The 17,058-nt window shown below is 32.9% G+C and overlaps 1 long non-coding RNA gene across 2 annotated transcripts; it reads right to left on the bottom strand.

The window, feature by feature from the left end:
• Window positions 1–10,422: 10,422 nt before the first annotated feature.
• Window positions 10,423–14,658, bottom strand: LOC110728063. 2 transcript variants are annotated; one of them, XR_002512637.1, is made up of 6 exons: window positions 13,876–14,658; window positions 13,704–13,785; window positions 12,556–12,719; window positions 11,203–11,297; window positions 10,991–11,112; window positions 10,423–10,748 (listed from the first exon to the last, which is right to left on the bottom strand). It is a non-coding gene; the product is annotated as an uncharacterized LOC110728063 (long non-coding RNA). The 2 variants fall into 2 exon arrangements; XR_002512638.1 differs by having other exon boundaries at window positions 10,425–10,684.
• Window positions 14,659–17,058: the final 2,400 nt, after the last annotated feature.

Here is a 17,058-nt window from a genome sequence, read left to right as displayed (position 1 = left end):
GCCCAAGATTACCTCTAGTTTAGTGGTAGGCAAATTAAAATATGTTTAGGCTAGAGGAGGAGAGGGAGTAGAATTAAAAAAATGACTAATGAGGATGGAGAAGAGTGTACGGTTTTAGGCTTGTGTTGGAGTGTGGAGTTAGGCTTGATTTGGATTGTAATGTTGGGGCTTTGTTTGAGGGTGGTTTGGGCTAAGTTTAAGTGAGCAACAGAAATGAGTGATTTTGTGTAACGATGAGAATGGAAACTTATAAAGGTGCCCATTATTCGTTCAAGAGTTGGAAGAGAGGGGAGGCCTTTTATTATAAAAAGGAAAGATGTGTTCAAGGAGTTTAACGTGGCGAAAGATGTATATACACGAATACACGATGTGTGTCAAGTTCCATAGTATAATAGTGAGACATTTTAAAGGGAGGAAAGTTATGTACCTATTGGTATATAATAGGGGAATAATGATAACTTAGTACAACAAAAAGGTGATGAGATTACATAACATCACTTTAATTTTTTAGGTTTTTATTGTACCACTATAGTCATTTAAATACTGTTACAACTGCTATTATACCATTGCACTTCAATGACATAATTTCACAACCTAGTGGTACGTATATTAGATTAAAAAATATACCATTGTAATAATCTTTAGTCTAATTTAACAATTTAATGTATTATAGTAATAACAATGATGCATTTTACATCTTAGTGGTACTAACAATAATTTTTAAAATATTTACGAATTATCATGTTATGTACCAACAAATACATAACATTCCTCCATTTCTAGTTCCTCGTGGAATATTGGGCAATTTGTGTGGGTGAATAACCAGTAAAAAATGCAAGGTTCAGAATATGAGATATATAGGGTTTGATGTAAGTATAACAAACAAAGCTTCTTAATTTATTGTAGTTAGATTGGGCACCAAATTGACTAAAATAAGGAGATTCATTGTTCAAAGTTGATTAATGTTTTTTTAACATAACTAGAAGATATATAGATTAAAAGGCTATAGCCTTAATATTTACATCAAACATCCCATAATAATTACAATGAAAATTGATGTTGCAGCAAAATAAGCCTATGCAATAGGCCAAAAATACAGCCGAAATTAGTCTCCTACAAGGAGATCTATGTACATCATTAGTGAGACCAAAAGCTTCCTGCATCCATAAAACATACCTAACAACTATTGACATCCATAAGTCGAACCCAAAAGCTATAAACATCCATGAGAGTTGATTAATATTACATTTATCAAATTTGACCTTTTTATTTAAACATTACACTAAACATTAGCTCTAACTTGAAATTGTTTAGAGGCCCAATCGAGCTTCTTTATATATATCTTGTCTCTCCTCCATTTATTCTTACAAATTGATATCCGTGTTAGCTTCAATGTGGTTGTTATGTGCCATTTGATATACATTGTTTGTTTTAGGACTTGTATTGCTAAGCTAAGGCCCGGCGTTGGTGTCTTCGTAGAGCTTGCTCAACAGAGACAAAAATCATCGTTTAATTTATCCATTTTGGTTCAAGAAGAAATGTATAGACTTATATTTGAGGATAAATTACTAAGTGCAAGTGTGAGTATTATGTGTACCACGTTTAAAGGAAATAAGAAACTTAATCAATCTATAACCCAAGTAATATGTTGGATTATATCTTACTTTGAACTCAAGTAGTGTGGGATTTTTTTTTGGTTTTCCATTGCCAATTTGCCATGCACGTGTTGGTTAAAGTTGATTTTATCAAGATACTTGAACATGCATATGCATGTACCAATATAGTTTGTAAAAGTGCATGCATATTCATGGAAAAGTATCTTAGACCATCTCTGCATCTCATGAAGTTAATTATATGTGTATATAAAGGAAGTTGTGAGATCGATCATTAGGATGATCTTTTCGTTACGGACTTATTAGTAAGATATGACTTCTTTTGAAAATTAGTTTTTGAGATTTTTATGAGTGACTAAATATGTATGGTAAAGAAAGTCACAAAAGTATCACCTAAATTTAAACGGATTAAGATAGTTAATATCACGCCATCGCATGCATTTATATTTCAATGTGTCTCGTTCAAGAATTATTAAAGATGTACATAACAATCCCCTTGAGACTCGACAAATTAGATAATTTATTTTGTGTAAACAAGCATATATATAATTCGTGTCGTATGAGAATTTGTAGTTCTTCTTGCTCTACGTACGTACATGAGTTCTCTGCAATTCTGAAGATATTTCTTCACCATTGTGGTTTTGGTTTAGGCATTTTTTAAAAATATGTAGGCATATATTATTATATTTTAAGTAGCAAGTATGGTATTAAGCTTATTATTTGACGCTTCTAGGAAATTGCTCATACAGATTTGCCACCAACTTATTCCATCAGATTAGGTCTTGCGAACCTTGAATGTATTTCACGTAATTTAGCTTAGCTTTTGTATGTCTGTTTATGTAATCAATTTTATTCCTAGGTGTTGCTAATTGCTATACATTGGTTATATACTGATGCCTTCAATTTGACAATTTCCATGTGGTAGAGAATCTAATAATTCACTAAATTTATATATATTAATAGGCATTTAAAGAAGCCACATACTATGGGTGAAGAAATTTAAAAGGACTGCTCTCTTATCATGCAACTATTGAGGGAAAACCTCACTCTCTGAACATCAGACCAAGAAGGAGAATGAGAGTTTTTTTGACTCAACGAATGAGAGACAGAGATGGGAGAGAGGCAATGCATTTTTTTATTTTTAATTTTCTTTGGAAATAGCTTAATTTAAATAGCACATCAGTTTCCTCTCAAACACATTACACTTTTAAAATACTACTATTACTTTGATTTCCATTCATATTTTACAATCTACTTCGTAATAAACAAGGCATTTTTTTAATTGTTTTGATGTTTCTTATCATATTGTCAAAAATATTGAAAGCTTGGAACGTGACTTCATTACGGGCCAAATAGACAAACTATTAAGAATTGCCACCTAATTTGGAATGAACAAAAATATTCACATAATCACATTCAAAATATATTTCTAAAATGATACTTCGTATATGACAAAATCTAAACTTAAAAACATCTCTAAAAGTATTTTGCAATAAACAATAATTAAACCTATTAGCTACATATCAGTGGCGGATCTAGCGGGGGTTCAAGGGGTTCAACTGAACCCCGTTAGATCCGGGAAAAAATGGGTTTTTAAAAAAAACTAACAGAAAAACTATATAAATAATATTCAAAACAATCATACAACAAGTTAACCGCGCAGCTTAGTTGGATGATTAATTAGTTTTGGACAAAAGGTCTTGTGTTCGAGACTTAGTATAGACATTAGATGCATTCTAAGTTTTTTTTTCTCAATTTTCATCTTCCCTGTTTTCTTTGTTTTTTTTTTAATCGAAAATCCGCCATGGCAGCATAGCTCTTCGAATTTCTCAATTTTAATCTTTTTCTTTTAAGTGTAAATTTGTTATTTGTTGTAGTTGTTTGATTAATGAATTGAATTATTGTCAATTATACATTGTTTTTCAATTGTATAATGTTAATTTAATACTGAATATGCTGTTTGTGAGTTTTTGTTTGTTGTTTTGTTATATTGTTAACTTTAATTGGGCAGTTTAGTACTCCTGAATTTTATTTATTTTTAATTATTGTAGTATGTGACCACATAAAAAGTTTGGAGCATTTTTGGAATAAATCTAAAAAATCACCAATTTTTTTTAATTATTGTAGTGTTGTGTACTTGTGTATTGGTATTTACTAGGTTAGCCCGTGCCACGCACGGTAACTTTTATTATTATATCAACTCAGCAATTTTACACTATTTTAGTTAATGTAAAAAACATTGTCTACTAATATTGTGAAATAAACTACCAAAATATTTATTGAAATAATCTCAGAAGATCCAATTAGCTTTTATGCATTTGATCATATAATTATATTTATATATTTTAGTGGGATGCCGTTATTTTCTTTTCAATTAAATAAATTTTTAAAGCTATAGATCTATCTCGTGAAATAATTCAATTCCCTTTGTACTCACTACTAAAATCACGATATTATTTTATCTCAAATCAAGCCATTTACAATATTAATCTATATTTTTTGAATAATGTATTATTTCTTTATTCAATCTTTTTCTTGTTATGAACTCTAATTGAATGTAGGGTTTTTTTTTAAAAAAAAACGAATATCGGTATGTTTTAATTATGTTTTGGCAATATCTTATACAAATATTAAAAAAAAATTATTAGTAATCAATCGATATATCATGTAGTTACTGGTATGTTTATTACTCGTGTGTAGTTATTGTTTATTAAGATAATTAGCTTGGAAAAATAATTTATATTAATCTTTTATTACTATTATGGATTGTATTATAATTTATGATATTTTTCCTAGTGTTGTGATTGATTTTTTAATTCTTTCTAAAAGTAAAGATTTAGACAATAATTAATTTTTTACAATTAAGGCAATTGACCTATTAGTCAATTTTTTTACCTCATTAAAACTTTACTTAATTAGCGTTTTTCAAAAAAAAAATTAAAGACACACCAGGAGACGACACATGTCATTGTTGGTGTGTCTTTTAGTATATAGTTATTGATTTAAACACTTTATTTTATACTTGAATACCCGATTTATATCCGTGCATTCGGACATTGGGTGTTTGATAAAATTCGAACCCCCTAGGTACAATTCCTGGATCCGCCACTGCTACATATACACTTCTAATTTAAATCTAAGTTAAACGACTAAGCAAATAAATTCAGTACATTTCACTACATTGGGAGTTTGGGACACACTCTTGTGTGTGACCCAAACTATTACAAGGTGTGCACCAACCTCAAACGTAACTAAATCATCCTATTTTTCATAAAGGTTCTATCAAATTGCTTCGCGCACAACGCGCGCGTGGAGCACCCCTAGTTTTGATAAATGTATCAAATTGATAGGTTTTGCATGTTACAAAACTAACATTTATCAAATTTGCAAAGTTACTTTTTTGCAATGAATCTCCTTAACAGTTACATATATACTCGCAAATGATAAGTCAATAAATCTTGTTTAAGGCGTGTTTACGTTAACTTCATTGTATGATAGTCAATTTGAAGTTAGCTTTAACAATTTTAATACTAGCTTTAATCCATTCAAGGGTAATTTTTAATTCATAACGAGTTGGATTGTATTTTAATATGTAATTTCTAATAGATACTTGATATGATAACTAATATGATTAACACTTGATATGATAACTAATATGATTAATTTATAAGTGTTGTTTAAGGGAAAATATGTTCCAAAAACGATAACTTTTGTAGTTTATAAGGATAACTTAACATTCCCATGAATTTGATTATAGGAATTTAATTCCCATAATTTTACAATTTATGGGAAGTTCTAATTTTCAACTGAACCAAACAATCCGTCTTACAATAAATTAATGAAAGTTCGGGTCTGTTCTGATTGACTGAACTGAGCTAAACTGAACTGAATATTTTATGGGATGTTAGTTTAGATGAACTACTATGAGAGGGGAGTGAATAGTAGTAGGTTCCAATTATGAAACTTATGCGGAAATTAAAAACAAAACATAAAAGGAACTTAAAGAACACAACAAGATTTTACGAGGAAACCTTCTAGGGCCTAACTGGAAGTAAAACATATTTTATGGGATGTTCACTTTTTAGAGTTTTAATCAGAATAAAAGAAGTGTTTTAAAATAAAATGCGATTTTGCCCTCTCGTACGGCTAAAATTTATCAAATTAAGAAAACGCGTGGAAACTTGTTTCCAGCGTCTGACGACAGGACCAGCGCCTAGCGCCATGCTTAGCGTCTGGCGCTAGATCTGGCGTCTGGCGCTAGTGTACAACGTTTGGCGCCCATTGTTTTATTCTTTTCGAAACTCTAGTTCGTTTTTTTTTTATCATATCCGGCTGATTTTCTCTATAAATAGCCTCCTAAAACCTCCGTTTTCAATCATCGAAAATCACCAACTCCCATCAAAGAATCTCTTGATTACTCTCTCTCTCTCTCTCTCTCTCTCTCTCTCTCTCTCTCTTTTCTAAACTAGCCTTTTGCATATAAAATTCCGCATTCACAAGATCTAGAAACACGTAGCAAAGTTCGAAGTTGCCTTCGCCCTAGACATGAAAGGTTTTTTTTTCTGAGGGTTTGGTCTCAAATCTCTATTTCAATTATTTGATTTAATTGTTTGATTTTATATTTTCCTTGAAATTACTAACTATAGGGAATATTTCAAGCATTATCCCAAACTTGAACCCCACTGTGATCATACACTAAAGTACGGTGGTGTCCAAAGGGAAAGAAGATAGAGCAAAAGAGTCGCCAACAAGTTTTAGGAGCTTGTAAACCGTTCACGAGGTGAAGGTTACACCCCTTAACGATCCAGGAGATCGTCAACTCCAATAGGTCTTGAACCATGACTGGTAGTTCGGGGATGAAGATACAAATCCAACCTAAAAGAGATTGAACCTGCCCTAATAATAGGCCTCTACTTTATTCTGATCGTATTCATGTGTACTTTCTGACTAACATATAATCAATAGGTTTACCCTAAACCTATTTATCTATGTTGGTTGAATATTAATACACAAATAAAACTATTATTGGCGATCACTTGAATTATGATCAAATTAACCCTAAACAAGATTATTAATTATCTTATTAAGCGTGATTACAAGTACAAATTCCCTTTAAACATGCATAAAAGGCGTGATCAAGCAATAACAATAAATAAAATCAAGCAACATAATAATAATCATCAAAATAAAAATAATCATAATTATCATAATCATGTTAAAGCATAATAATAATAGCAAGATCCTAGGCATGATACTCACAAGATTAATAACAAACCCTAGCATGTCACTAAGCAATAAAGATCAAAGCTTTAACCCTAACATGATACTAACAATAAAAAATATTAGGAAGAACATAAAAGGCATCATACTTTTAATCATACTTGATATTAAAGTTACCCTAGACATGATATTAGGAAGATCAAAATACTCTAACATAACATTAGGAATCATAACAACAACCTAAGCATGATTTCTGCATAATAACATCAATAAAAACCATTAAAGCACTTACTTGGATACCTCGTACCTCTTTCTAATAACAAAATACACACGTTAGTAATTTCAAGGAAAATAATAATTAAAACAATTAAATTAAATAATTGAAATAAAGATTTGGGACCAAACCCTCATAAATTAAAACCTTTCACGTCTAGGGCGAAGGCAACTTCGAATAATGCTAGGCGTATCTAGGTGTTGTGAATGCGGAATTTTGTAAGAAAAAAGGGGGTAGGTTTAGAAGAGAGAGAAAAGCTTTAGCTTAGAGAAAAATTTAGAGAACTAGAGAATTGATGATTGTAGATTAAAGGTTCTAGATGAGTGAAAACGGAGTTTTTAGAAGGCTATTTATAGAGAAAATCAGCCAAAAAGATAGAAAACCGAAACATAGTTCTGACGCGCAAAAAAAAAGTTAGCGCCAGGCGCCAGACGCTAATTAAATTTCTAACGCGTTTTCTAAAATCAGATAGCAATTAACCGTACAGGAGGATAAAATCGTATTTTCCTCAAAAACATTCTTTTATTCTGATTAAAACTCTAAAAAGTCAACAAAAGTCAATTTTTATCAATGCTAATTGAATTAGGAATGAAAAGAACCTTCTAGAAGAATCTAGAAGCCTAAAACCATTCCTAATTGCATTAGGAATGATAAATCTATATTAGGCCCTCCCCTAGATCATTGGGCCGCATATAAGGCTCAAATCGGGCCCAATTTAGTAATTTGGCCATAATTTCCTCAATATTCATCGGAATTGGGCTTATAATATATCATTGGAAAACTCTTTTCAAGCCCTATCCAGATACACTACTATTGGATCCATATCATGGACCAACCAAACTGGATTGGCTGTTTTCTTAAAATAGGTTTTCAAAAACATAGAGAAGAGAAAAAAAATTAAAACTATCCGCAACACTTTACTTTCCACACTTTCACTTCATTCGATTACGATTGGACGTGAAAGGTACTCATCACCGGGTTTGGTTTTGGAGAGACACATTTGGGTGTCTACACTAACGCGTGTATTTTGTTATTAGAAAGAGATACAAGGCATCCAAGTAAGTGCTTTAATTGATTTATTGATGTAATGATATAGAAATCATGCTTAGATTATTATTTTGATCCCTAGTTGTAGGGAATATTTCAAGCGTTAATCCCCTAGCTTGAACCCCACTGTGATCATACACTAAAGTACGGTGGCATCCAAAAGGGAAGAAGATAGAGCAAAAGAGTCGCCAACAAGTTTTTTTTAGGAACTTAAACCGTTCACAAGGTGAAGGTTACACCCCTTAACGATCCAAGAGATCGTCAACTCCAAAAGGTCTTGAACCAAATAGGGTTCGGGGATGAAGGTACAAATCCAACCTAAAAGAGATTGAACCTGCCCTAATAATAGGCCTCTACTTTATTCTGATCGTATTCATGTGCGCTTTTTGATTAACATACAATCAATAGGATTAACCCTAAACATGTTTATCTATGTTGGTTGAATTTAATGCACAAATAAATCTATTATTGGTGATCACTTGAATTATAATCGAATTAACCCTAAACAAGATTATTAAATATCTTATTAAGCGTGATTACAAGTACAAATTCTCTTTAAACATGCATAAAGGCATGATCAAGCAATAAAAATAAATATATCAAGCAACATAATAATAATAATAAATAATAATAATAACCATGAATCATAAAAATAATCATAATAATCATGTTAAAGCATAATAATAATAGCAAGATCCTAGGCATGATACTAACAAGATTAATAACAAACCCTAGCATGTCACTAAGCAATAAAAATCATATCTTTAACCCTAACATGATACTAACAATCATAAATATTAGGAAGAACATAAAAGGCATCGTAACAATCATATTTAATATTAAAGTTACCCTAGACATGATACTAGGAATATCATAATAACAACCTAAACATGATTTCTACATCATAACATCAATAAAAACCATTAAAATACTTACTTTGATGCCTCGTACGTCTTTCTAATAACAAAATACACAGGTTAGTAACTTCAAGGAAAATAATAAACAACAGTTAAATTAAATAATGGAAAGAGAGATTTGGGACCAAACCCTCAGAAATATCAAAACAGAGTCTGTCGCACATAAAATTGAATTAGCGCCAACGCTGGTTTACTGGCGCCAGGTGCCAAGCGCTACAGCTGGCGTTTGGCGCTGATTTAGAAAATCACGCGTTTTCTTAAAATCAGATAAAATTGCCGTACAGGAGGATAAAATCGTATCTTCCTCAAAAATGCTCTTTGATTTTAATTAAAACTCTAAAAAGTCAACAAAAGTTAATTTATCAATGCTAATTGAATTAGGAATGAAAAGAACCTTCTAGAAGAATCTAGAAGCCTAAAACCATTCCTAATTGCATTAGGAATGATAAATCTATATTAGGCCCTCCCCTAGATAATTGGGCCGCATATAAGGCTCAAACCGGGCCCAGTTTAGTAAACTGGTCATAACATCCTCAATATTCATCGGAATTGGGCTTATAAAATATCGTTGGAAAGCTCTTGTCAAGCCCCATTCAACTACACTACTATTGGACCCATATCATGGAACAACCAAACTGGATTGACTGTTTTCTTAAAATAAGTTTTCAAAAACAGAGAGAAGAGAAAAAAAATTAAAACTATCCGCAACACTAAACTTTCCACACTTTCACTTCATTCGATTATGATTCGACGTGAAAGGTACTCATCACTGGGTTTGGTTTTGGGGAGACACAAATGGGTGTCTACACTAGTGTCATGTTATGATGTTTTGATCTTCCTAGTATCATGTTTAGGGTAATAACTATAATTTCTAATATCAAATATGACAATTGTGATTCCTACGATGCTTTCTTTTCTCCTTCTAATATCATGTTAATATCCTGTTAGGGCTATATATTTGATCTTTGATGTTTAGTGACTTGCTAGGGTTTGTTATTAATCTTGTTAGTATCATGCGTAGGATCTTGCTATTATTATGCTTTAACATGATTATGCACTAGTAGAAAAAAGCATTTGGCCACCGGTTCAAAACCCCCCTATGACACCGGTTTTGAACCGATGTACATTTGGGGGGTGGCAATAGTCTGATGCAAAGTCAGCGGTTCAAAACCGGTGGCAAAAACAAGTATGGCCACCGATTAACCGGTGGCAATATATATTTTTGCCACCGGTTAACCAGTGGCAATAACTTTTCCTGATTTTTTATGGGGTTATTGGCACCGGTTCCTGTTCAAAACCGGTGCCAATAATGGCAAAAATAAATAAATATTTTTTTTTTTTGCATTTTTTTCACTTAAATTGATAAATAAACACTAATATATATATAAAGTTACATATTTTCATAAAAAATGATGTAATATTACTATTTTTGTCTAAAATTTTAAAATAAATTACAAGGTAAAAAAAATATGAAGCTACACAGTAGCAGAAGTGATGAACAGCAGCAGCAGCGCATATATGGAGCAGCACGCCAGCACAGAAGCGGAACACCAGCACAGAAGCAGCCCCATATCTTAGTTTAACAAATTTTTGCATTATTCCTACATGATCTTCTGAAATCCACAAGAGAAGAACATTATCGGTATCAGCTTTTTCAGTGACTTTGAAGCGCCAAAACTAAAAACATATAATACAGTATGTCAGTATATGAGCAAAGCAACTACTGGCTTAAGGATATTAATAAAAAAAAGTCTTCATGTAAAATCCTAGACAAGTAGACATGCATAGCTCCTAAACATTTACATACTTTATATACAAGTATGAGACTATGACTCTATGAATATTGCTTTTGTCCATCTCATACACTTCCAAAAGAAAATTGCAATTCATCATTCAAGAGGCAAGAATTTGAATTTTACCAGTATGCTTTGTGGCTACAGGTAAGTGAACTAGGTACAGATCCATATATATAATCAAGTCGAAGTTGCTTCAAACTGTCTTTGCACGCTTCATGTACATGTCCATGGTCAGAGCTCCACAGCTGCAATAGGATTATACATGATAAGTGAGTGTAAATGTCATCTGATGATCAAAGTTCCTCCCAAAATAAGAAATTTTGTCCTCACTTAACCTTAGTGGTTATGAAAAGATCCTCCCTTTTGACAAGCCCAACTTGAATAGCTTCAGCAAGTGCCTCCCCAACCTCAACTTCATTCTAGTAAAAAGCTACAAGAATCGTACCCGATTACACATCGTAATTTTATCACTAAAGACAGATAATAGTACATTGTAATGAACATGAGAGTTTTCTACTTGTCATTCTAAGGCTTGTGCTTGTGCATGTACATGGATCTGGAATAAAACAACCCTAGACTTTGTGAACTTAATAGTCATTTTGAAACAAGAAACAGAACCATAATCACACAACAGCATCACCTGGTCAGAAGCTCAGAATGAGGGATGATCAGAATAGTCAGTTTGTAAAATCCTTTTTTTTTTTTTAATCATATCTCATCTACTCTTTAAATTCAAACAATCAATCATAGATTCCAGTTCATGAGCAATGCCTAGCAAAGTGGTGCAGTGGTGCACAGCTTAGTGCCTTAGTACATTACGGTCTCAGACCAAGCTTGAGCTTGACACGAGCTCACTAAATTTAGATTTTGACCGAGCTGATTTGGTAGCTAGCAATCAGGCAAGGGTTATTATCAATCCTATACTAACAACTTGCACAGAAACAAATATTTCCCAAAGTGTAACAATGGACATACACATGCACAATTGAATCAGAAATAGACTAAAACATTAATTCTTTTTAAAAAGCTGCCAATCATGACATGTTATAGCAATGTAAAAACTCCTGTAAAGATTATCGCTAGGCAGTAGTAAGCAAAACAGCACAACAAATTTCTCTTTAAAAATTCTTTTCACGAGAAGACGTCAGTCAAAAACTATCTATACAGCATTTACATAGATTCACACAAATTACAATTGAGTCATACCGGCTTACCCTATTACAATGAGTGTAGTTGAATTGGATATAAGAAATATTTTTTCCTTTCAAAGGTTAGACATATACAGAGTAAAAGGGCAATTAAATAAGAAAATTGTCGCATTCAAGTTGTTCTTTTTGTATTTTTTTTAGGTAAAAGCATTCAAGTTGTTCTTAAATACCTCTCTAGATGTCTTTATAATGGTGAAGGGATTCAATCTCATGTTTTTAAGATTTATCCCTGAAGACTTTAATCAACTAAATTAGTTGATTGTCCACGTGACCACATTAGTTGTCACTAATCACATTATCCGAAAACTTTCAACCCTTTATAGGAGTAATGACATGATTTTACATGAGTGCCCTTTATATATAATGGATGCGTTGATTTTATCATATTCTTCTTAGTGGTGATGCACTAATGATAAAGCCAATCATAGAAACTAATAATAACAAAAACAACCATCACAACCAAATTTAGAATTAATAAACCTGTTGTGGCACTCGTGTAAATCTACGTATTGTCCGAAGCATTCTTCACCACTGAAGGGTATCTTCATGTTTTGTAAATTAGCCAACATATCTTCGTAGTGCTCACCAATACGGACCACCGCGGAAGCCGCCTTGGGGTTTTGACGGCCGGATTCTTGTATCACCTTTAACATGTCGTAAAATTCGTCAAACACCTTACTATTATTACTATTAGTATTGTAAACATCCATCGTAACAAATTTTCCTTGACAACTTTTTAATTCGTCTCTCAAATTTAATTGATTTTTTTCTTTCAAATCAATGTTTCTCTCGTAAACTAAGACAGGCTAATAAAAGACAAGCTAATCACATATACTTATAAGTGAGGAGCCGACCTAAGTTTATACACAATAGCTTGATCATCACGGAAAAATCCAACATAAGTGCAATTTTACAAACCTAAAGTAAAGACTAAATTTAGGGGCTTTTTCCTCCAATAGTTGAAAATTATATTTCAATAACTACTTTACGCCATTAAGAATGGAATCAATGATGTATTAGCTAGGTTGAAAAAAATTACTCCATAATTTACCATATTTTCAATTAATTATACCGAACATCTACATTAAAACTTTGCAAAGTATTAACAATTAATATGTAATTAATTAATGTGAGAGGAATGTAGTGGACTATTGAGCATTTGTATGTAGCATGGGACAAACTCAAATCAAATAAACGACTTAACAAGAACAATGGAATAAAATTAAAGGACGAATACAGTAATATATGCAACATACACTAAGGTCCAAAGTCATTGGACCAGAACAATCAGAAATTAACAATGAAAAAAAAAAAACAAAATTGAAACTAAACCATATAAAGATAGATCTTCAGCAAACGAGCAATCAAAAATCGAATCGCAATCAGAAATCACAATCAACATCAAAAGCATCATCCATCACTTCTCCAAGAACAAGTCCACCCATTGCTCTTTCTAACAGACCAGCTCCCATTCCCATTCCACCACCCTCAATTAACACACCAAGAACAAATAAGTGGAATAGCCTATAATTTGAGCAAAAATGATGCATCTATGAAGCTTGAGAAATAAACATATGCGTAGTACATAAATTCAAATGCTGGAAGATAGAGCTAAACTCAGAAATTACCAAAAGCAACCATAGCTTTAGGACCCAACTCTTCAAAAAACTCAGCTTCTGAACCCTTTTCAAGGACAGTGTGACAATACCTCTGAAACAAGAAGTAAACAAATGCTTTCCCATTAATACAATTAATTTGATTATCCAAATCCCTATAAAAACTAAATTATGTGATTCATACCACGATTTAGATATTCAAGGTCGAGGCAGAACAGGGAAAGGAATGGAGACTTTGAATTTTTGATTCACTGAACAGCCACCACGTCTAACCAACTAACCCGCCTTAACCACCACATGCACCACCTAAACCCACCAGATCCACCACCTTAACCCAAACACACAACCTTAACCCACCCCAAACCGAACCCACACACTAGACCGACCACCTTGACCCACCCTAAGTCCCTAACCCAAACCCACACACCAAACCGACCACCTTAACCCACCCTAACCCGAACCCACCTTAACCAACCTAACCCGAAACCACCCAACTAACCAAAATTATCACCTAAACCCACCTAATCCGAACCAAAACACCTTAAACCACCCAACTAACCCAGATCTATCACCCATCTTATTAGAAACCCAGAAACCCTAGATCTCAGTTGATAGAATCAAAACATATAACACCAATAAAATTAGGGGAAAACACGAAAAATAAAAATCGATTAATCAAAAGTGCACAATTAAAAGGAAATAATAGAATATACTTGGTTTCTGGGGTTCGCCATCTTCGAATTAGGAGAATAGAATCGTCGTCAAATTCATCAAAGGAAGAGGAGGTGGAAGAGCAAGGAGAAGATGACATTGATGAGAAACAATGGAGGTTAGTGAAGGTAATAAAAATGGTGCAAAGAGAGAAAGAGAGTAGTGGTTTGATCTGGTTTTGCCATTGAGGAGAGAGGAGAGAGTGAGAGAGAGGACGAGAAGGAAAGAGAAAGAAAAAATAGGGGAAAGAGGGAGAAATAAGAAGGGTAGGGCTGCAGGAGTTAGGTTTAACACAGCTAATTCCCACCGGTTCAAACCGGTGGCCTTTATCACACATGCCACCGGTTTGGTTTGAACCGGTGGCAATTTAAAAAAGCCTATTCCCGCCCATTTTTTCCCCACCGGTTTTTAAAAATCGGTGGACATGGCTCGGTGTCTTTTTGTATTTTTCTAATAGTGATGATAAATATGATTATTTTAATTATGATTATTATTTTTATAATTGTTAATTATTGTTATGATTATTATGTTGCTTGATGCTTATTATTATTTATTGCTTGATCACTCTTTTTATGTATGCTTAAAGGGAATTTGTACTTGTAATCACGCTTAATAAACATATTAATAATCTTGTTTTGGGTAAATATGATTATAGTTCAAGTGATCGCCACTAATAGTTTTATTTGTGCATTAATATTCAGTCAACATAGATAAACATGTTTAGGGTTAAACCTATTGATTGCATGTTAGTCAGAAAGTGCACATGAATACAACCAGAATAAAGTAGAGGCCTATTATTATGGCAGGTTCAGTCACTTTTTGATTGGATTTGTACCTTCATCCCCGAACTACAAGTTATGGTTCCAGACCTATTGGAGTTGACGATCTCCTGGATCGTTAAGGGGTGTATCCTTCACCTCGTGAACGGTTTACAAGTTCCTAAAACTTGTTGGCGACTCTTTTGCTCTATCTTCTTTCCCTTTGGACGCCACCGTGCTTTAGTGTATGACCACAGTGGGGTTCAAGTTTGGGGTAATGCTTGAAATATTCCCTACACATAGTCACGTTTTTAAAAATTTGTGTGATCTTTAATGTTATTATGAACTTAAAGTACAACATAATGTTGAATAGTGACCTAATTTTAACATAGTGATCTTTATTATTCATATTGACCATTATATTAAAAATTTCATTAAAAAATTAATCTCTTATAAATTTTATAATGTCACACTAACTTTTTTTTCAACATAATAACCTTTATATTTATTTAGTAACTTTTTTTTTATTAATAAAACAATCATATTGTCACTAATTTTGATGATTCATAATAAATTAGTGTGAACCAAGTCCATTTAAAAATTTGTACTACTTTCTCACTCTATTTTCTATTTCTAAAAAGTACACGCTCTCCACTTTCTCTCTTTTGAAAGTATGTTTTCTTCACACTTTAATTACTTCTTATAAGTACTTTTCATCTTTAGAGTTTGGGATTTTTTTTTTTTTTTTTTTCACCTGTACATAGTAATTTGAAATATAACCCACCTAATCCACCTATATATATATATATATATATATATATATATATATACCTGACGGTCTGCTCCAACAATCTCCTTTTCCCTTCCTATTGCTCTGGCTTAGAATGAAAAACAGCAAAAAGGATTTTTAGAGCAGCCATTTCTGAAATTTTTAAAACACAATATAGTCAAATTAAAGCAATTGCGATGGTGACTTAAAACATGTATCAGGACTTGGAGAGAACAATAAATTATTCCTGCTACTGCTAGTGTTAGAAATTTTTATATGTTGGATATTTGGATGAACACAACAAAGCTCAGCTAGCTCCATAAGCTATTTCCAAAACTTTCTTTTACAATAATGTTAGCGTAGATGAAACAGTTAAAAATTACTTTAAAAAAGTAACTAGTGTGTGCCCTTACCCAATACTGCACGTGCCCAAATATTTGGGCCTCAAATCAGTAAAAACATTCACAAATTTTTGTATTTGGCTGGCCACACGGTGTGGCCAGCCACAAATTTTTTTTCTTTTTTTTTAAATACCACAACTCTTCTCTCTTCTCTTTTCTTATCTTCTTCTCCAAGTCAAACCACACATCACCAACAACCATATCTCTACTCCACCCATTTTCTCTCTCCACTTTTCTTAGCTTCATCTACAACCCAAACCACACATCACCAACAACCATATCTCTACTCCACCCATTTTCTCTCTCCTCTTTGCCAAATTGCTGCAATTTAAGCCCAAAATTGTAGAAATTAGGTGTCAAATTGCTGTGAAAAATTGTGATTAATTTTCCTTAAGATCATCAACAACATTTGAAGTAGTGAAATCGATGAGAACCAAAGAAATGTGAGCTCGTTTTCTTCGTGGAATCTTAGTCAGGGGTACTTGTAGGGTGTTACTGGTTTGGTTAGGGGTTACATGTTAGGTGTTACTGGTTTAGTGAGGGTGTTACTGGTTTGGTCAGGGGTAGGTTACTTGTAGGGTGTTAGTGATTTTGGTAAGGGGTTACTTGTAGTGTGTTACTGGTTTTGGTCAAGGGTTATTTGTAGGGTGTTACTGGTTTGGTTAGGGGTTACTTGTAGGGTGTTACTAGTTTTTCTCAAGGGTTACTTGTAGGGTGTTACTGGTTTG

Source organism: Chenopodium quinoa, unplaced genomic scaffold (assembly GCF_001683475.1).
Source record: "Chenopodium quinoa cultivar QQ74 unplaced genomic scaffold, ASM168347v1, whole genome shotgun sequence".
NCBI lineage: Eukaryota > Viridiplantae > Streptophyta > Magnoliopsida > Caryophyllales > Amaranthaceae > Chenopodium > Chenopodium quinoa.
This window is presented reverse-complemented; position numbering and strand designations above follow the sequence as displayed.